Source organism: Cricetulus griseus, chromosome 8, assembly GCF_003668045.3.
Source record: "Cricetulus griseus strain 17A/GY chromosome 8, alternate assembly CriGri-PICRH-1.0, whole genome shotgun sequence".
Lineage (NCBI taxonomy): Eukaryota > Metazoa > Chordata > Mammalia > Rodentia > Cricetidae > Cricetulus > Cricetulus griseus.
Window position 1 is genome coordinate 54218261 of NC_048601.1, and position 21988 is coordinate 54240248.

Here is a 21988-nt window from a genome sequence, read left to right on the forward strand (position 1 = left end):
TTGGATTTTTAACACGATGGCTGCTGACTTGACGTTGCTTTTGCAGGCTGGATAAAAAAAGAATCCTTCCAAATACCCGATTTCTCATAGGGAATTAAATTAATTACTCGATTAGGTACTGGCAATTAAGATGTAGAAGCTTATATGGAAATATGTTCACAAATATTGTTAAGTGAAATGTGAACTCCCCACACCACCCACTCCTTCATTGTGTGAGGTGTAAAGCTCATGTGAACACTGCTGGTGGTAATTTGATCTGTCACTAGTTCCCCATCTGGGATAGATGTGTCTCCCTGGGAATAGTGACACACAGAACCAAGACAGAGGCCTGGGCACACCAAAGTGACTTTCTTCTTATCCAGTCCAAGCCTGGAGATAGGGATCCCAGGGCTGCAGTGATGCTCCCTGTGAGAGTGTTTTCTCAGAAGGGTCCAGCAGACTTCACACACAATGACATCACCCTGTAGAGAAGCGAAGCTGACCCTGGCCGCTGCAGGGCTTTGTCCCTGTGACCCTGGGATGGTCTCCCTGTCAGGTCTGTCTGATGCTAAACTGATGTGTCACCAAGTAATCCCAGCCTACTCCTAGAAGATGGGATTCCCCGAAGATCTGAGCTCATGACCTGTCCCTGAGTATGAGAGACACCCAAAGCTGTTTCTAAAAATCACAAATACATAGAGGCCAAAGTTCCACATCCTGTGGCGGGGGGTGGGGGGGGTGTGGATGGGAGAGCCGCATCTTCCTCCCTCCTGTCTCCTCTTAAGGGATGAAATGAGTTAGCATCTAATCAAAATATTGTTTTTAACCTTAGTTGGGATATCAATAAACAAAACCTCCCACAACTTTGCTATTTATCAAAAGGAAATGCAAGCAAAATAAGATAAGGACCACAGAGCAGAGGTTTAAAGCCAAGAAATCCCCTGCTCTGAGGCCTCAGCTCCGGAGCTCAGGGCACACGGGCGGGCGGCTCTGATAACAAAGCCACTGCTGACTGGCTTCCCCACCTTCCTGTAGGAGGCCACTCTGAAGGAAGCCTTCAGATCCTCTTAGACTAAAGGCATCAGCCTTTATACTTTCTTATCCCATCCCCCAACCCCACCTCATCTGTAAAAATAATCTGGTTTTCTTTTTCATTCTAGACCAGACCTTTTATTTCCTAGAGGTAAAAACTTTTGTCTCCCAAGCAAGTCACTTCCTCCAGTATGCAGCTCAGTATACGTTTATCTTCTTAAAGAGCTTTCCTGAACTTCCATGTTCTGTTTCTGTAGTGGAATTGAGACCTCCCCTCCCCAGCACACTCTCCTCACCCTAGACTCAGGCCGTGAGTTCTCTAATGCAGGCTGCTTCATGCTGCTGTCCCCTTTGCTTTTTCTTTTCTATCTCTCTTTTTAAATTTTTATTTTTTTTCAATTCCATTTTATATTCCAACTACATTTCTCCCTCCCACTCCTCCTCCCACCCCCCCTTGCCTCACCCCCAACCCATCCCCCATCCACTCCTCCCAAAGGGTAAGGGCTCCCTCCCATGAGGAGTCAACAAAGCCTGGCATATTAAGTGGAGGCAGGACCAAGCCCCTCCCCCTGCATTAAGGCTGAGCATGGCATCCCACCCTAGGGAAGGGGTTCCCACAAGCTAGCTTATGCACCAGGGATAGATCCTGGTCCTACTGCCAGCGGCCCCTCAGATAGACCACGCTATACAACTGTCTCCCACATGCAGAGGGCCCATGGAGGCTCCACGGCTGTCAGTCTAGAGTTCATGAGTTCTCACGAGCTCGGTTCAGCCTTTGTTTTTTCACACACCTTTGGGAAGAAACTGGTTTATAAGGCAGCTGAACAACTCTGCCTGGGCCAGAAAGAAAACGATAGTCTGGCCAACAACAGGCAACAAATCCAGACCCTCCGGAACTCCAGCAAGGGGTTCACAGACATAGTGCCTCAGAATTATGCGTTAGGGATCCTACCAGCCAAAACCTCAGAGCTGTCACAGGCCATTTTAGCTTTTGGACAAATGTATGGAGTTCTTTCACAGCTCATGGTCTGGCCTGCCTTCCAGTTTTTTTCTTCACCCATGTTGATCCATTTGTATTTTGTATGAAATTGTCCGGCTTTTCAACATTTCAGACTCTCCCACAGAGTGGAACATATACTTTATTACATGTGTTCATCCTCCATAAAATCAGCCCCCTCCCCATTTCAGGACCATAGCAGTTATCTCCCATGTCTTCATCATCTGTACTGCTAACAGCCACCTCCACTTTCATTGTGTTGACTGCTTAGCCCTGAAGAAAGACACCAACTGTTCTCTCTACTGCTGTATTCTCACTCAGCACTCTATGCTTTTGCATCTGGCATAGATGTGTATGGTTTCCCCCAGACAAGCTGGTTTCCAGCAGGCATTTGTCTGGCATCTACAGTGCAGCTCAAGTCTCAGGCTGCCAACATGGTGATTGTGTCAAACACTACAGGTTAGAGACCTTTGTCCCAAGTAGCATCCCCTCTCCATTGTAGAGGCCTGCCCTGCTGCAACTCAGACTATGATGAGGCTTCTAACTGAGCTGCTGTACAGCAGGGTTCACACCACGCTACCTCCCAGGGTGAGGTCATTTGAGAGCACTCAAAACTCAAGGGCATTTTACTGTTCCAAAGTACTTTCTGAAGAACACAAATAAACAACCAGATGTAGAGACTCAGGTGGTCAGTTTTCACTTGATACAATCTATACTCACCTGAGGAGTCTCAAGGAAGGATTGCCTGGATCGGGATGGCAGGTGGGCATGTCCATGGGAGACCGTCTTGAGGTGGAAAGATCAGCCCACTGTGGGCAACACCATTCCCTAGACAGAGCTTCCTAGACTGTACAGGAGTGGATAACATGACCAGCGGTAAGCATGCATGCATTCATTTCTCTCTGCTCTTGACACTTCAAGTTCTTGCCTTGACTTCTCTGTAGGGATGGACTGTGGCTAAGAAACATAAGGTGAATAGATACTTTTTCCTTCAAGTTGCTTTTGTGGAGTGTTTTATCACAGCAACTGGAGAGGGAAAGAACAGGAACTTCTGCCCCAACAGAGCTGGTATATTCTATCTCTTGGCACATGTGTTAGTTGCTGTTACTATGTAACAAATATATCCTAGGGATAAGCAATTTACAAATAGCACTTTTAATTCTGGCTCACAGTCTTGGAGGTCTCCATCTGTGATCAGTTCTACCCATTGCTTTAGTGGTGGTGAGATGGCACAACACCCCGGAACACATGGACAACAGAGCTGCTCGCTTCACCACCTCACAGCTGGGATGCAAAAGCAAGAGAGGAAGAGGGAGGGACTTGCCTCCCCCGATCCCCCTTGAGTACAGGACTACCAGTGACATAAAGACCTCCCACTAGGCCCCACCTCTCTCGGATTCCACCATCACCTCGAACAGCACACTGGGGCCTTTGGAGGACAGGTGAAATCTACAGGGAGCAATGAGAGTGGCAGTCAGTGCTGGGGGGGGCAGAAGACTCCACCTTGTAAGACATGGGTGGGCCCCCTGAGGACCAACCCCATCTTAAGGCTGTATAGGTGTTAGCCCATTAGCATACAGACAGACATTCCTGGGTTTTAGTATACCAGGCAATAACACTAAAATGTCTCTGTGTCAAAGTGTCTGGGGTTTCAAGATCTTAGCTTGTGAAATCTCTTCTGTCTGTTTCTTGCCTCTCACATTGATCTATGGCCATATTTTTCTTTAATCACACCTCCTGAATAACTTGTTCCATGCTCTGCAACACAGCGCTAACACTGCCTGCTGCTGTCTTGGTGTCACGCTACACAGGTTAGGGTTCAAGCCTCCTGAAGGCTGCCCATGCCTCGTATCCTGGCTGCTGGCTCTCAGAACCCATGTGGTTCTGACCAGTGAGCTGTGATCTCAGAGTCTCCCACACTCCCTCGGGGCCTATCTTTGTTAGAATATCACCAAAGCCTGGGTTCTAGTTTGATTCTCTGTCAGTGTGTGTCTTATTTTCTATTGCTGTGAAGAGACACTAAGACCAAAGAAACTTACAGAAGAAAGTATTTAATTGGGGGCTTTCTTAGTTTCAGAGGGTGAGTTCATGATCATTGGGGGCTATCAGCAAGGAGTATGGCAGCAGGCAGGCAGGCTTGGCATTGGAGAAGTAGCCTAGAGCCCGTATCTGATCTGCAATCACTAGACAGGGAAAAACAGTGTAAAATGAAACCTCAAAGCCCACCCCAAGTGACAATCCTCCTGGAACAAGGTCACACCTCCTAATCCTTTCCAAATAGTTCTGCCCACTATGAACCAAGCATTCAAACATATGAGCCTATGGGGTCATTCTCATTCAAACAACCATGCTGTGATAAAACACTGACCAAAAGGAACTTGGGGAGGAAAGGGCTTATTTCAGCTCATGTGTTACTACAGTTTACTATCAAAGAAAACCAAGGCAGGAACTTAAGGCAGGAACCTAGAGTTAAGAACTGAGGCAGAGGCCATTGAGTAACTTGCTCAGTCTGCTTTCTTTCTTTCTTTCTTTTTTCTTTTTAGATTTTATTTATTATGTATACAACATTCTGCTTCCATGTATATCTGCACACCAGAAGAGGGCACCAGATCTCATAATGGATGGTTGTAAACCACCATGTGGTTGCTGGGAATTGAACTCAGGACCTCTGGAAGAGCAGCCAGTGATCTTAACCTCTGAGCTATCTCTCTAGCCCTCAGTCTGCTTTCTAATACAGCCTAGAGCCACATGGGATGTGAGGGGGGGCACTTCCCACCGTAGACTGGGCCCTCCCACATTAATCATTAATCAAGGAAAATAACCCCACAGATTTTACCTCTAAGCCAATCTGATGGAGGCAATTCCACAACCGAGGTTCCCTGCTTCCAGGTGTGTCTAGGTTTGTGTCAAATTGACAAAAACTATGACATTAGATCTGATCTTCCCACTAGTATCTTACTACAGTAGCCACAGATCAGGACCAAGTGAATGGAGAGACACAGAGGGCACCTTGGTGGGGCAGGGGGTGTGGAAAACAGCCTCATAGAACCTGGCACACCATCTGTTACATTAGTCACTTCTTGCTCAGATAAAACATGTGACAATATCTGTTTAAGGTACGCGGGGCTCATTTTGGCTCACAGCTTGAGGATATGGTCCATCATGGCAGGGACGGTGTGGTGGCAGGGATGTGAGGCAGTTGGTCACACTGTGTCCACAGTCAGGAAGCAGAGAGAGGAATGCTCCTTTTTATTCAGAGTGGGACTGCACATCATGGGGCCCCGTGTCTGGGATGTGTCTTCCCACTTCAACCCAAACTGAACACTTTCTCACAGATTTGCCCAGAGACCTGTCTCTTAGGTGAGTCTAGACCCTGTCAAGCTGGCAAGAATATAAACCATCACACCTGCCAATCAGGAAGTCCCGAGGCATCTCAGCACCCTAGTTTCTGTGATGTCTCCTCTCTTTGGTCACAGGACTAGACTCACTTCTGAGAGGTTAGACAGCTCAGGGTTCCACCCGCTAATCCTGTGCTGGCCTCTCTAAGGATGGCTGCTACCCTGAAGCCAAGAGGCTGTCACCAGGAGGCACCCAATTAATTTAACAAACACTCCTGTCACTCAAGAAATTCCAAGGGTTTTTGAAGCCTGAAATCAGAGAGAAAGACCAGGTGTGTTCTTCATTATACCACAACTGTACTCCTCCTCCCAAGCAGCTCATTCGTTTATCATTAACGAGTTCATATCTCCATGCATGGTCTAGGCATTGGGGATATTCCTGTGAACAGAACCAGGAGAACCCTGTTTTCAGGGAACTCATGGTCTCATGTAGGATGTGGGGGAGACAGAGGCCAAACAAGAAATACAAGTGCAAACGAGAGCATGCCACAGTGACCACTGGGGAGAGTAGGCAAAACAGGTGAATCCTGGGAGAGATAGTCCCCTCTCAGCATCCTTTAGAAAGACCAGGAAACTCTGAGATGAAGTAGGGGTCAGGAGAGGCAGTGTGCTGCTTGCTGTAGGAGCCTTTCTGACCAAACTGCCACAATCAGGACAGTAAGATGGCTCAGTGGGTAGCAGAGCATGCTTGAGCATGGGCCCCAGATCCCAGCATGTACATTCCGTGGCACACTGCATACCACCCCCCTCTAGCAATAAACATCATAGGAATGAACTGTCAGATGAGAGGGCAGTGTGTAAGAAGCCAGCTGTGGATGGAGGGCGGCGAGGACAAAGGGAACAATGTCACTCACTTGAGCAAAAGGCTCAAAAGAAAAGCTTCGCCAGTGGCACCCAGGTATTTATAGCTAAACAAACCTCTTTAAATGCCCTTATTAAACCGTTTGCAGACAGATGGTTCTGTTGTGAATCTGTGCCTATCTAGGCACTGTCCCCTCTTCATTCATACTGTGTGTGTGTGTGTGTGTGTGTGTGTGTGTGTGTGTGTGTGTGTAATCCTCCTAAAATCACATTACTTAAAATTGTACAATGGCAGTTTTCTGTTAATTTCTTTTTAATTTTGTTTTGTTTTGTTTCACTTGGCCAGAAATCTGAATAATTATTCTGATATATTTAAATAACCAGATCTCATCCAAGTAAACAGTGTCTACTACAAGCACGTAGTAAATGTAGAGACAGAGGCTGGGAACGATGGGCTGGTTTGTGGTGGCTCCATGGGAGAACACCTGTATAGCATAGTTAAGGCTTGGGTTCCATTCCTCAAGCACAGCTGAAACAAAAGAAACAACAACAGAAACCGATCACCAATAAAATAAAATTAAAAATTACCAACCAAATGCTGAAAAGGCTAGATTGGTATAACTGGTTTTTGTACTAGTGTAGCAGAATACCACAGACCACAGACAGACCAAATTATAAACAATAGAAATTAAATGGGCCTTCTTGCTGTCTTTCTCTGGACAAAAGGAAAGTATAAAGTCTTAGTCTGCATCCTGTTGATGTGACATACACCATGGCCAAAAGCAACATGGGGAGGAAAAGGTTAATTTCTTATTACAGGTCACAGTGGGAGCTTAAGGTAGGAAGCTTTGGAGAACACTGCTTTCTGACTCACCCTCGGGCTCACACTCAGGTACTGCTCTTATACAGCCTAGGGATAGTGCTGCCCACAGTGTCTCTTATGGAACCTGGAGCTTGCCATTTGGCTACACTGGCTAGCCAGCAAGTACCCAGGATTCCCACCTCCCTAGCGCCAAGATTACAGGCTCATTGTTCCTGGCTTTCGTGTGGGTGTCGGGGATCCAAACTCAGGTATACATGCTTGTCCCTTACCAAGTGAAGAAAAGACTCAGCCTCTTATATTGCCTTTATTTTAGATACATCTCTTTGTATGTGTGTAACTTGGTGTTTGCCAGCAGGTATGTCTGTGTGCTACTTGAGTTCAATTCCATAAAGGCCAGAAGAGGGCGTCAGATCCCCTGAAACTGGAGTTGCACATGGTTGTGAGCCATCAAGTGTGTGGGTGCTGGGAACTGAACCCAGGTCTTCTGCAAAAGCAGCCAGTTTTCCCTATTGCTGAGCTGTCTCTGCAGCTCCTCCATTGTTATGGTTTTTAAAAAACTTTAGGGTTTCTATTCCTTTGGCCTAGGGGTTTTCTTTCTCACTCAGAAGTAATCCAAGAGGGAAACAAGATGACAGTAGACAGCAAAAACCCCCCGAAGGCCCATTTCTTAGAATGGGTATTTTGGAGACTTGAATATGCTAATTGTTCCTGAACTGTCAGTGTCTGTTTCAAACAGGACAGGTTCCAAGTGCACAGGTGAGGAGGAGGACCACCATAGAGGAAGAGGAGGGCAAGGGAGGACTATATGGCAGACCCCATCTCTAGAACAACTGAGCAGATCAATGAGAAGAATTAAGGGTCCAAGGTGTCACAAATGAGTCTCTGATACCACTGACATGGAACTGAGAAGCAGAAAAACAGGCAGAGAGACAAGCAGGGAGGAAAGACCAAGTGGTTCAGTCAGCCCTGCCACCTCCGTGGTGAGAACAGTCCAGAAAAACAGAACACACCCTACCATCCACTCTCTCATGTCACTTGAGTGTCATATAGACCATCATGGAGTCTTTTATAATGCCTTTCTCTACTGTCCTGCAAGTGGGATGGACACAGACACACCCTTCTGTCAGCCCCAGGCCATCCAGCATGGGGAGCCTTGGGTGCAGCTGAAGCCTTGCAGGGTCCCTAGGGCCACAACTACTGGAGTTTCTCCTACCAGACTCCCCACCCCACCCGGAACTCTTCAGCCTCACCCAAGAGGCCATGCCCTGGAGCTTCCTCATTCTGCCTGGCCTGCTGGTATCACACTGGACACCAGCCTCATGGTGACCACAAAGTTATCACCCTCCCTCCCCCTGCTCCTGACAGGCCCCTAATCTCTCTGGTCTGGCTGATCACAGAAGTGATGTTGACTACACTTGAACTGTTGATGGTTCAGGGCCTCCAGCCACTTGGACCCACACACACTGTGTCAGCTTAAAGCTCAGAATGTCCTCTCCCATGATGCAATCAAGCAGAATCTGGTCTCTGTCCCTGACCCAGGACCTGCTCCCCAAGGGCATCCCCTGATATAAACTCCTTCTACTCCCCCCGCTGGTCTTGTCCAAGACACATAGTGGGAACAAGGAGCAGGTAAGGCATTCCTAGCTGGGACAGTGGTTATTTTCTGGTTTCTGGTATATTCTAGGTGTTTTGGGCTGGCCTATCTCCACCCACCCCCAACCTAAGGCACTGCAGTCTCCAGAGGACTCTATGCCTATCAAAAACCAATTACTGTCCCTCATACCCATCAATATGGAGTGAGCTTAAGAGCTGCATAAATGGCTGTTACCACTTTTATTGCTTCCCATATAAACTCCTCCGGAGTTAACGTGCCTTTAAAATACCTGGAGACCGCCTTGGAGTCAGCAAGTTGGGGGGGGGTGTCTGCATTTTAATATCTCTGAACAGATGCTGCCCCTCACTAGGACCACAGTCTGCTCCTAAGAGGAGTACTCAGCAGCGCGGTCCCCAGATGCTGCCATACCTTGGAGTCATCTGGAAAGTGTAAAATGTGGAAGGCCTGGACACAACTGCCCTGTAGTGAAGCCCAGCACAGGGAACTTCAGAAGCTCCCAGGAGACACTGCCACAGGCCAGGTGAGTCCCAAGGGTGTGTGGGGGATGAGATTGACCTTTGGGTCCCACCCAGTGCATTGTCACCTGCTGTGACAAGAAATCACACCACTGGCAGGAAAACCCACCTGTGTCACAGCACTGGCTCTGTACAGGCTCTGTGCCTGACAAGTACTCCTTCCTTCCTCATCCCCTCTCCCTTCCTTCCTTCCTTCCTTCCTTTCTCTCTCTTTTTTCTTTCTCTCTTTCTTTCTCCCTTCCTTCCTTTCTTTTCTTTCTTTCCTTCCCACTTTGCTTTCCTTGCTGTTTTCTTCCTTCCTCCCTTATTTCTTCTTCCCCTCCCTTATTTTTCCTTTCTCTTTCCCTCCCTTTTCACCTCCCTTTTCCCTCCCCCCTCTTCTTCTCTCCCCTGTAACCACAGCCAGCACTGCTAACAGCATCTCAGACAAAAGCACAGGCACCACAGTGGACAGGAGTCTATCTCCTGGTGATGCTGTAGCCATTCTAGTTTGCATAAACCCACCCTGTGACGTTCACACGTTCACACGATAGCAGGATCATGCACGGAGGCACTTCCCATAACAGAGCCCCATCATTAAGTGATGCACAACTAACAGTTGTGTAATCAGAAAACAGCATCATCTGGAAACAAAACCAAACCGTCAAAGGAGGTAAAGGAAATGCTGCTGTGACTGGGCTGCCTCGGCAAGGCTAGGGTCTCTCCCAGAAGAGAAGCCTGAGTTACAAAGAAGGCAAGGAGGAGAGCAAGTGGCCCAGCCTAGAATATCCACAGGGCTTCAAGGACAGTGCAGATGCATTGGCAGAGAGCTGAGTGAGATCTGGCCTTGGCTGGACCTGTCCTGTGCAGTGAAGGAGCCCCTGGGGCCTCACTGGGCACCTTCTCTACTGTTTCCTCACTGTGTCCTTTGCTCCATTTAAGCCTGTGTGTCACAGGCCGCCTGGCTAGTTCCAACATCCAGCTTTGAGCCAGGGAGGCTGCACTCGATGTGGCTGACCTCAGCCTCCAGGTCATCTCCCTTGGCCTTTCTGCTGATGCTGCAGCTTCTGTGCTTCAGGGACTTTGTTCTCCTGGGAGCTTGAGACACAATGATAATTTTCCATTTCTTCGTGTTTTCCTTTACTCATCCACCCATCTGTTAACAGTTGGTCTTGTTTTGTGCCGGGTACTACAAGGGCTCACAGACTTGCCTAGTCCCTATGTGGTTAACAAGACACATGAGTGCTTGGGTCCTTCCAATTTGTATGTGCTAAAACTTCATCTTCGGCACAGTGGCGAGAGGAGAGGGGCACCTGGAGGGGACAAAGTTGTGAGGGCTGAGCCCTGTAAATGTCATTATAAAAGAGGCCCAAGATAAAGCTAGAGAGATGACTCAGTGGTTAAGAGCACTGGATGATCTTCCAGGGTACCTAGGTTCAGTTCCCAGCACCTACATGCTATCTCACAACTGTAACTCCAGTTCCAGGAAATGCAATGCCCTCTTCTGATCTGTACAATCACTGCATACATGTGGTGTGCAGACATGCATGCAGACACACCCATAAATAAATAAATAATCCAGAGAGCAGGGGGGGGCTCGGAAGGAGCACAGGGCAGGTAAGTCGGTTTGTCCTTCTCCATGAGGATCTGTGGAAGAGGAACAGGTCCCACCAGATACCTGCCTGCTGGTTCCTTCCTCACAATATTCCCAGGCTCCAGAAGAAAGAACCCTGAATGTCTGCTGTTCATAAAGCACCCTGCTTAAGGTATTTTGTTATAGCAACATGAAAGGTTTAAGAAGTGCTACATTAAGAACTTGCTGAAAACCCAGCTAAGACGTAAAGCAAACACTGGAATGTCAAATAGCAACCACAAAGGGACAACCCCACACCATTGTGTGAAATTCAAAACTCCAGGGAGGAGACAGTGTTCCACAGGGCACAGGGTTGGATCACCAAGCCCTCACCTGCCCCTCCAGGAGTGAACTTCGAACTCAGGTCGGTTAGTTGTGCACCCCTACTTGGTATGGATGTGTGCACCTTATTGCATTCTCAATATCAAAGAATGCATCAGTGTCTTGAACAGCTTGAGTTGACTGCAGCTAGCTGGATCCCTGAGGCAAACGGTGGGTTAATTATCATCAAGGTAAACAAACATCCTTGCAGGGATCACATTCTGAATACACACAGTGTAGCAGTTCATCTTCTCCTAATCAACAGTTTCAATCTCAATCGTACACGATGACACTTTGAAACTATTACAACAAAATTTTCAGTATTACTGGAAAGTGAATCTTCTTAGCAAACAGATGTAGACAGAAACTCAACTTTCCGAAGGCAAGACACAAAATCAGTATAGATTGAACTTCAATTTTATGGTAATTGGTATGCAAATATTCTCCAGCGTTCTCCTAATCCACGTAACAGGATGTAATGGCTAGCTTATTGCTGTCTTCGCAAAGCATCTTTGTCAATGGAACTTTTTTTTCCTCCAAGGTTCTTTATTAGCAGCTAGATTTTGCTGCCTGCAAATCTTGCTTCGGTTATGGCTTCTAGCCGAGGTAGCGTGAAAGCCTGAGCTTGGTTCTTTCTGGTCTTCAACTCTGGACTTCCATGGCCTGTGTCTCCCCCACCCCCATTGTGCTCCCAATCCCCCTCATCCCCACCCATGCCCCACCCCACTCCACCATTCATGCCCATGTCTTGGGAATACCCTCTGCACCAGGGCCCTTGGGGCTGTCCATGGTGCTGACTGGCCTTCCTCTAACCATGAACTGATCTAGCTACCCAACTCTAGCTTAATTGTCATGGCCTTGATGATTCCAGTCGTGGCTGCTGTTCCTTGTCTAACCACTTCTCTGACATATGCTGTGCCTCACTGCTGGAGCCCACCAGTCTGTCCATCTCACCCTGCCGGTTCCTGCTGATTCACTGGGGACTCAGAAGTCCTCTGTGGCAGGTCCCTTCCAAAGACCATTGTCTTTGTCTTCTTTTTCCAGGAAGTCCTTCCTACCTTTCATGTATCATCATAAGGCACAATTAGAACCAAAACATGAATTAGTGCTAACCTGGGTCATTTTCTTAGCCTCTCCTCCCCAGAAAACTGAGTCTTTGGGGCAGACCCCTACTCCTCTTCCTCCTCCTCTGCCTCTTCCTTTCCTCCTCTTCCTTCTTCGCTCCACCCTCCCTCCTTTCCCCCTCTCTTCTTTTGTAGCATTTGCTTCCAGCTGGGCACAGAGAAAGCTTTGGTTGTGCAGAATTTTCAGACAATCCGTCCAGCACTAGTCACCACCTCTACCTAGGTACTTGGGACACAGTGGATTCCTAGTGCTCCTTTGCTGCCCCCCACCAAGTGATGCTGGGAGGGGGTGTCTCTTCTGTCTTGGATATGGATCCAGTGCTGCCTGGGTGTGTAAATTAAGGAATAATAGAGCAGCAGAAACATAAGCCTTCAATGATGGGGAATGTGTTTGTCTGCTAAGAAGCAATTTCAGCGAAAATTAACTCCATTCCAACGGGAAGAGTGAGGCTTGGCATCAGCCGGCCAATCCCCAAGGACAATGAAATTACTCCGTCAAATCTCTGCTTGCTTAAATTAACCAAGCGAGCACTCCAGGATCCTGGCTAGAGACAGCAAGTAACTAGGTTTTAATGAGCAAAAATAGCTTCTTGGATAAATGAGAAAAATAAGCCACAGTCTACCTCTATCCCACACTTGCAGGGTGCATATCTCAAGGACACTTTCCTCCAGGGCTCTGAGTGGCTGTGAGAGGGACGTATAGTTTCCATGTTGTCCAAGGCTGGGCTATCAGGTTGAGTCCTTGGTCAATAATGTTCTGTCTACCTTCTCCACAGACTTTGTCCTGTAATGGTATATAAGACACCAGTGTCCTGCATAGCAAAGTTCCTTTGCATTTATCCTCAAAACCATGAACTGGCCAAGTAGGTCCCAGAAAGGTGCTAACAGTGTCCTCCCATCTATCCAAGACATCTGTCCATCCTGGTCTGTCTTCTGCAGAGTGTCCTTAGCCTGCCATGTCCTGAACAAATGTTGCATGGTTGTGTCACTTATGTCTATGACCTTGGCTAGGTCTGTGGCCTTGACTGTCTAATGCTCCAGAGATGTAGATGGAGCCCTGGTGATTTGTTGTGACCAATCCCATCTTGAAAAGTTACTTATCCACTGTCTAGTGAAAAATCTGTCCACTGGCTTCTCTCCAAATTAAACTTTTAACTGATTACTAATCTATAGCAAGCAGGGACCACCAGGAACAGGGAGTGTGTGTATGAGAGGGTAGATGATGAGTAGGTTTGTTAACGTAAAATATCAACATTAATATTGATACCCAGAATGTATTATATGCCTGTGTAGATTATTGACTTGGCTTGTGAGGGGAGTGAGGGCTGGACCAGAGTCCGCTTTTCGCAAACCCTCCCTGCTACAGAGCTCTGAGCTCCCATGCCAAATTAAACCTCCAGATGCTGTGCAGCCTCTCACCCTCTCCAGGCCATCCCTTCCCAGTGTGAGGACCAATGTGGATCCCCATGCTGGTGTTTTTGTGGGTGTCATGCCCACTCTTCCCACTCTCAGAACAGATATGTTCTGCAGTGGCCCTGGAACTGCTGTCTCCCCGAGTCAGGGCCCATTGACAGGTGTGCCCATGTAGAGAGCGCTGACAGCTCACCATCACTGTAACACAGTCCTGAGGTGACTGACTTATGGAGAGAGAAGGCTTGTGCTGGTTCAGCTTTGGGGACTCCAAGCCATGGTCAGATGGCTCTGGTACTTTGGGATCTGAGATGGCCTGCCACAGTGTGAGGGTGTGGTGAAGCAAAGTGAGAAGGAAACAAAAGAAGATGATGGCCTTGGGGTCCCACAGTCCCTCCACCCCCCAGCCATCTGGCAATCTCCAACTAGGACCTTCCTCTTTAAGGCTCCTCCATCCTGCAGTGGTGCCAAGCTGGGTCTTTGGGTGACACTTAAGTTTCAAATGACAGCAAGATTTAGTACCTTTCTACCTGAGCATGTGTATTGGATCCATCTCTTGGTAGAGAGAGTGAAGCTGCCAATCAAAGCCCCACATGGGTTCAGATGTGTGGAGCCTGGCACTGAGCCAGCCTGTGATCTGATCGTGAGAGCCTCCAGCATGCAGCCGTCCCATGATCAGAGAAGTCTGTCCTGTGGTGTCGAGAAACCATACAACAGATCACGTCAATAAGAAAAGATAACCAGATGGGGAAAGGGCCAAAGGATATGAATTCACCCAGAAGGGAACAAACGGGCCAACAGGCATCTCAAAGATGCTCAGAGACATGCAAATGAGGACAGCCTTGTGATACTGATGTATTCAGCTCACAATTGGCAAAGTTTTGCTTGATGTTATCACAGGCTGTCCAGGGGAGAAGCTTGGAGTCCAGCAGTTCTTCTCCCAGACAAGCTCCCTTGGGTGATAGCACTGCAGTGCTGCACAGAGCCACACAGCTCTTTGTCAGCCGAGACAGGCTGGATGCCCCAACACTGTGAGCATGCCGTAACTCTACAAATACCAGAACACAGCTCAGTCCTTCCTGAGTGGAGAAGGTTCTCTGTGGCCCAGGGTGCCTTGCATCAGCTTCCCGAGAGTAGCTGCCCCCAGAGTGCTCTAGAGTATGGGCTGGTCAAGGCCGACTTGGCTTCTCTTCATTCTTTTACTGGCTTAAAAGAGTGGATGGAGCAGGAGAGCCGCTCAACTGGTAGAGCCTGTTCATTCCTGTTGGTTCATTCCTGTAACCCCAGAATTTGGGAGGTGGAAGCAAGAGAATGGGAAATTCAAGGTCATTCTCAGCCACATAGCCAACCTCCACATCTATTGGCTTCCTCTCAGTCATTTTTTGACTCATATTTGGGGTCAGCTTGGAAAGGCTAGTGGTTTGGGACAGGAATCACTAAACTCAGCAGAGCTTCCAGCCTTGCCTGTGGCCAGTTGGTGTGGGCCTGGTGGCTGACTAGTCTGGGGACCTTCCCATTAGCTGGAACAACAGGACAGCAGGCTGTGAGTTGCTTACTCTCAGGTAGCCTGGCCCAAGGCTGTCCACAGGGCAGTCACGGCCACCAAAAGCAGGAGAGCCAATCTCAGAGACAAGCACAGTAACCCTACCTGAGATTTAGATGACCCACCTGAGTGTGGGGTGTGGGGGAGGACTGAAAGTCACAAGACAAATGTATGACTCCCAGCTAGTGAAGAGCCCGGCTGTTTCTGCCAGCCCCAGGACTTTGCTCTCTGCCCAGTTTCTTTTTATAAATTCTTGGCCACATTACTACTCAAAACATGAACTGATGAAAGAAAAAGGTAAGAACAGAAATATCAAAGAAAAAGGAAATATCTGCAGCATCCAGCAAAGTTCTGGGCAGTGGCTTTGCAGTGAAGCCTCTGTTACAAGTTTCATTCCGTGGGCATCGGCTTGTGGGGCTCTGGCTCTGGGTGGGATCATCCTGAGGGATGGGCAATGGGATTAAGGAAGGCAGGCTTTGATTAGGTCGTAGATGGAAGTCCTGAGCCTGCTCCTGGTTCATCACCAGGTGCAATTAACTCTGTGAGCTCCCCCACACCCCTGCATTTCTTCTTCTCCCCTCCCTCTGCCCTGTGTGTATTCATACAATGTTATTGACGACTTCCTGTCAGAGTTCAACTTATAAGACAGAACCATGTGACTCAGAGGACTTTATTCATTCTATACATATTTTCTGAAAACCTACTATGTACCCTGTGGCTCTTCCAGGTTTCAGAGATCAAAACAGCCCCTTACAGCTGTGGCAATGACGCCAGCAGTTAAGAGCTCTTGCTGCTTTTCTACAGAATGGGAGTTTTATTGACAGAACCCACTTGGGACAGCTCACAACCACCTGTAACTCCAGCTTCCGGGGATACAATGCTCTCTTCTGGCTCTGTGCACAATGAACTCACACATGCACATATCCGCACAGACACGCATATACATAAAATAATAAATATATATTTTAAAAACTGATGAGCCCCATGTCCTTTGGTGCCCAAGCAGACAATCAACAAACACATGACATCTGTCAGGGTTTAAATAAGAAATCTCCCACCTGGGCTCAGGTGCTGTGCGGGTTGGCTGTAGATGAGGGTCTCTAAGAAGGTGCCTGCCTGATGCCCTGACTCATCAGTAGACTCATCTGTAGGTGGGTTTGTGACTTGACAGCATTATTAGAAGGTGGGGAAAGGGAGAAGGTGGGGCCTGGTTGGAAGAAGTAGGTCATGGGGGACAGCATATCTTTCAAAAGCGTCTCTTGCCCTAGCTCTGTTCTCTCTGTCACCACTCTCTGCTTCTTGACCACACCATCGCAGCAGCTCTGCTACACCAAGTTCTTCCACCATGGAATAGATGAAGGTGGTGTACAGAAGTGTGTTGGAGGGGGCTTGGGAAGTAGAAAGGGTGAGCTCTCACAGAAGACTGGGCACTGGGTAGAGCCTGGGAAAGGCATGGCCTTCACCTCTGAGAAGCAGAGCCTGGATGCCCCCCTCCCCAGAGAGCCAGAAGGAGGACATCTGGTCTACCTCAGCAGCAGACACAGAAAGAGCAGCTGGCTAGCATTCCAAGTTGGTGGAAATGTGAGTAAGGATGACACTCATGTAGAGAGGTCAGGTGGAAAGCATGGGTCCTTTGTCCCCTGGGTCAGAGTTGAGAGACACCTAGATCTGAAGTGAGGGAAGTTAGCAGCTGTAATGGGGCATAGCCTTGGGGTCTGCAGGCCTCATTTCCTGCTTGCTTTGTTCATGTCTGTGATTATCCATAAATACTGTAAATTAACAGCGAACACAGGTGCAGCTGAGGGATGCATTTCTAAATCTTGTTCTACAGCAGTGGTTCTCAACCCATGGGTCATGACCATTTGGGGGTTCTAATGACCTTTTCACAGGAGTCACCTAAGACCATCAGAAAACACAGATATTTACATTACAACATTCATAACAGTAGCAAAATTATAGTTATGAAGTAGCGACAAAACTAATTTTGTGGTTGGGGGGATCAGCACAACATGAGGAACTAATTAAAGGGTCACAGTGTTAGGAACATTGAGAGCCACTGCTCTAGAAGGTGTCAAGCTCACCTAACTGTGCTGGGCAGGGTTTTCCAGAGGAACAGAACCAAGCAATGAATATGTGTTAGAGAGGGACCCACTAGATTGACTTACACATAGTCTAACAATAGCCACTGCACACCAGAAAGGCAGAGAACCTGGGAGCTGTTCAGTCCACAAGGTTGCGTGCCTTGATAGCCCCAATCTAGGGGATTCCTGGAGAGCCAGATTGAAAAGCTGAAGAAGTTAGGTTCCTGTGTCAGGGAGAGGTAGTAGTCGAAAAGGAGGAGGGAGGGGTAGAAGGAGGAGTAGAAAATGCACTCACCAGCTAGGAGTGAAGGCTGGCACATGAAAGCAGCAACTTTTTCCTTAGCCCTCTTTACATCTGGGCTACTGCTGGACAGTGCTGTCCACTCTGGGCCTTCACCAGCTCAGTTAATCCTTCCAGGGAATGTTCTCACAGATCTACCCAGAGGTAAGTCTCTTCATTGACTCCAGAGCCCATCAAGTTGACAGGAGTCACCATCACACTTTGGTACTGGCTAAGCCCAGTGGGAAGCACTCTGCAGGCCTGTGTTCTTAATGCTCACACTAGTGGCCCACAGAAAAACAGCCAGAGGTTTGAAGACTAGACAGGGACTTGTCCAAGTTCTGTTTCTTGGTGAAAGAAAAATCTGTAGAACACTTGTAGACACAGTGAAACAGAGCTGGGAGCCTAGTGGGTTCTACCTGAGCCTGTCAGCCCCACTATGATCCTGAACTGAGCCACTTTTCATAAATAGGCTTTTTATTAGTGTGCAAAGCAAAGGCTGCACTGTGCCTGCCCGTGTTCCACTTCATTCTGTGGAAGCAAAAGCATAAAAAAAGAATGTCCTGTTTTAACATATCCAGAGCACAGGGACATAGCCGGGTGTCCCGCCATCTGTGACTTACCTACCACCTCTGTCCCCTGTCATAGGCCTGGTGCTGCCAAAAACACCTTGGCTCCTGGCTTGCTCAGATTCAAGAGGAGAAGCTGCCGAAGGATGGCAGCCTCTACTTTGCTTTAATAGACATTACTTGCAGTGGGGTTTGCTAAGGGATGCCAAGGCTAGCCAAGCTGGAATTAGGGCAGACATGATAAAGGGAAGCAGGATTATAGATAGACTCCTACCCAGTGAGATGAATAAAAACAAAAGGAAAGGGCCTTTTAACAAAACATGGAAGCTAGACTGTGCAGATGGCTCAATGGGTACTTTCCCGGTAAGCTTAATGTAAGCTTAATGACATGAGTTCAAATTCCCAGAACCCATGAAAAAGCATAGTGCAAGTGTCTATAATCCCAGGCAGAGACAAGAGGACCCAGGAAGCCTGTGTGCAGTTAGCCTGGAGTAAGTGTCAGTGAATAAGAGATCCTGTCTTAAAATGAAGGGTAAGGTGAGAAATGACCCAAGGTTGTTCTCTGACCTTCACACAGTGGCATGCATGCACATTCATATGTGTGCACAAGCACGCATGCATGCGCGCGCGCGCACACACACACACACACACACAGGTACATCATAAACACACAAAATCAATTAGTTAATTAACTAAATTTAAAAGTGAAATAAATAAAAAATAGAATAAAAGCCAGGCTTCATGAGTGGCACACACCCATAATCCCATGTCTCTGTTACTTTTCTATTTCCATGACAAACTACCATGACCAAGGCAATTTATAAAAGAAAGCATTTAATTTGGGGCTTACAGTTCCAGAGGGTGAGTCCATGACCACCATGGTGGGGAGCTTGGCAGCAGACAGGCAGGCAGTCATAATCCTGGAGCAGTAGCTGAGGGTTTGCATGTTGAGACAACAACCCGAGACAGAAAGAGAGCTACCTGGAAATAGTATGGGCTTTTGAAACCTCAGAGCCTGTCCCCAGTGACGCCAACAAAGTCACATCTCCTAATCCTTCCCAAACTGTTCCAAAAACTGGAAACCAAGCATTAAAACGTATGATCCTAAAAAGATCATTGTCATCCCAGTACTCAGAGAGAGAGTCAGGAGGATCACTCCAAGTTCAAGGCCAGCCTGGTCTATACAGTGAGAAGCTATTTCAAAACATGTACAACAGAAAAAAAGAAAGGAAGGAAGGAAGGAAGAAAGAAAGAAAGAAAGGTCCCCCAAACCAAACAAGAAAACCCCACTGCAGTAAAATTGATAAATGGCTATTTAAAATGGAAATTAATTAAGAATCTCCTGCCATAAAATGCCACCATCCTATAGCAAGCTTCACCACCACAGCCCTCCTTCAGGCTTTCAGACAGTCATGTCTTCCCCCCATACACACACACACACACACACACACACACACACACACACACCACCACCACCACCACCACCACCACCACCACCACCACACAACAACAACAACCACCACCACCACAGGGAGGGAAAACCATTTAGCTGCCTTAAGGTCTTCAGGCCTTGTTCTGAGCTGTGGCCCCCAGAGCAACACCAGATCTCACTTCTAACCCAGTTTAGTCATAATCTTGGTCCAATATTTTCTGCACAGGATCCCTCCCTGAGACCCAGTGGGAACCCTCTCAGGCACCGGGAGGAAGCTACCGGTGTCCACACTTCTGAGAACAAGCTATTTGCTGTTTCATTCCACACCAGCCCTACTGACCAGTCTAGGAGACAGGGCCAATTCTCCCCAGGTATCAAACAGATGCCACATTCACCAGGCTTCCTGGTGACCAATCAGCTCTTCAGATGAGGCTCCAGCCAGCTGCACCCTATGCGGCCTCAATTCTTGAGGCCGTTCCAGAAGGACTGGGCCCCAGAAGAAAGCTGTCAAATGCTAACAAGTCCAGAAGACTGAAGATGTTTCCTCTCTCAGCACACAGGTGCCCATTCAAGGCTATGCAACAAACAGACCCTCAAGAAAACATGACACAAAGGAAATTAAGATGACTCCACTGACTCTCTAAAGAAAAAGAGATGTGTAAACTGCCTAAAAAGGAATTCAAACCATTGACCACTCCTGGAGACCAGGTCAGAAGCTGAGTCGGAAAATAAAAGGAATTGGTGCTGAGTCACAGAGTTCCTGAACTCCAAGGGCACTCTCAAGGGGAGAGAAGTCATGAATTTGAAGGCAAACTGTTTGATATAAGCCAGTAAAAGAAACAAGAAGAAAAAACAATGGAAGAGAGTGGAAAAAGCATGAAGCAGGGTGAGAATCCTACAGGGGGCAACCCAGAAATCATGAGTAACTAAAAGAAGAAGAGAGGAAAAGGGGGAGTAAGTTTGTTTCAAGAAATAATGACTGAGCTGGGCATGGTGGCACACTTTAATCTCAGCACTCAGGATGTAGAGGCAATTGGATCTCTGAATTTGAGGCAAGCCTGGTCTGTGTAGTGAATTTCAGGCCAGCTAGGGTTATTACACAGTAAGATCCTGTCTCAACAACAATAAAAAAAATCATTTAAAAATGAAAGAAAGATTGGCAGAATGTTTTCCAAATCTTGGGCGATATTTGAACACACAGATTCATGAAACTCAAAGGGTACCAAGTAAAGACGGCTTTAAAGAACATTCCAGAATACATTATAATCATTTTCAAAAGTCAAAGACAAAGACACTCTTGGAGCCTGGTCACATGTGAGGGGACCCCCAGAAGGCTAACAGAGTTCTCAGAGGCTTTACACACAGAGCTTGCTCAGCCCAGGCATGAGCTGCCCACGAAATGAGCCTTAACATATTTAAGGTCTAAATCGGCCCTCGACAGTGTCTCTGTAATCACAGTGGGAGTAAATGAGAAGTCGTAGGAAAATTTTTGGGAAATTATCAGATATGAAGAAGTACTGCCTAACTACAAATGGGTCCAGGGTTTGAAGATGCCCCTGTAAGTCTCAGACTTAAGAATACTTGGTCCCCAGTTGGTGTCTGTTTGGGAAGGCTTAGGAGGTATGGCCTTGTTGGAGAAGGTGTGTCACTAGAGGAGGGCTTAAGATGCCTTCTGCCGACCCCAGCGCGTTCTCTCTGCTTCATGTTTGTGGATGGAGATGAGAGCTCTCAGCTACTGCCTGAGCACCATGCCTGCCTGCTTGCTGCATGTTCTGGACTCATGATGGTGATGGACTCCTACCCCTCTGGAACTATAAACCCCAAATAAACCCTTATAAAAAGAAGGCCTTTTGTAAGTTGCCTTGGTCATGGCATTTTATCCCAGCAAGACAAAAGTAACTAAGACAGAACCAAAGAAGAAAGTTTTTAAAAATCCCAAAACATCAGGGATTTTTGGAGAGGTGGCTTAGTGGTTAAGAGCTCTTGCTGCTTTTTCCAGGTGTAATGGTTTGAAATAAAAAGGCTCCCAAAGGGAGTGGCACTATTAGGAGGTGTGGCCTTGTTGGAAAAAGTATGTCACAGTAGGTGTGGGCTTTGAGGTCTCTTTCTCAAACTTCCCTCAGTGTGATAGTCAGTTGACTTCCTGTTGGCTTCTGAGTCAAGATGTAGGACTCTCAGCTCCTGCATGCTGCCATGATCCTCTTCGTGATCAAAATGGACCAAACCTCTGAAACTGTAAGCAAGCCACCCTCAATGAAATGTTTTCTTTGTAAGAGTTGCCGTGGTCACGGTGTCTCTTCACAGCAATAAAAACTCAACTAAGACACCAGGGGATATGATTTCAGTTCTAACTTTGCACATCAGGCTGCTCACAACCATCTGGGACTCCAGCTCAAAGGGATCTGACATCTCTTCTGGCCTCTGCAGGCACCTGCACCCATGTACACACACACACA